The sequence below is a fragment of the Morone saxatilis genome, unplaced genomic scaffold (genome assembly GCF_004916995.1).
Source record: "Morone saxatilis isolate NCDOM2014 unplaced genomic scaffold, NCSU_SB_2.0 Contig0, whole genome shotgun sequence".
Classification (NCBI taxonomy): domain Eukaryota; kingdom Metazoa; phylum Chordata; class Actinopteri; family Moronidae; genus Morone; species Morone saxatilis.
Genome location: NW_023339650.1, coordinates 19470240 through 19470646, shown reverse-complemented (window position 1 = coordinate 19470646; position 407 = coordinate 19470240).

The window sequence follows — 407 nt, the reverse complement described above, 5'->3', positions numbered from 1 at the left end:
CTACAAACACACAGTGAGGGAACTTATATTAAAAAGGATTCATTAGTTTCACCCATCAGCAGCAGTCCGCCACCATACGTCACCAAAACACAAATCTAGTTACATGTTTATTTTTTATTACAGGATGCAGTGAACCTTTATTACGTTGAGTTATTACATAAAGTTTAGGATACGAACGGCTTAAAGTTGTGCTTTAGGTCATGTGTTGTGTCAGCGAGGGTCCACACATGTACAGGAGAACAGACGTGTGAGTGTGTGATAACCCCTGGTGGCGGGGCTGGTCCTGCTCTTGTTAAGCGCTGAGAGGACAGCTGCTCAGTGTCTGCCACAGTCACACACTCTTATCACATCCCCCAGTGTGTGTGTGTGTGTGTGTGTGTGTGTGTGTGTAAACTGTGTGTGTGTGT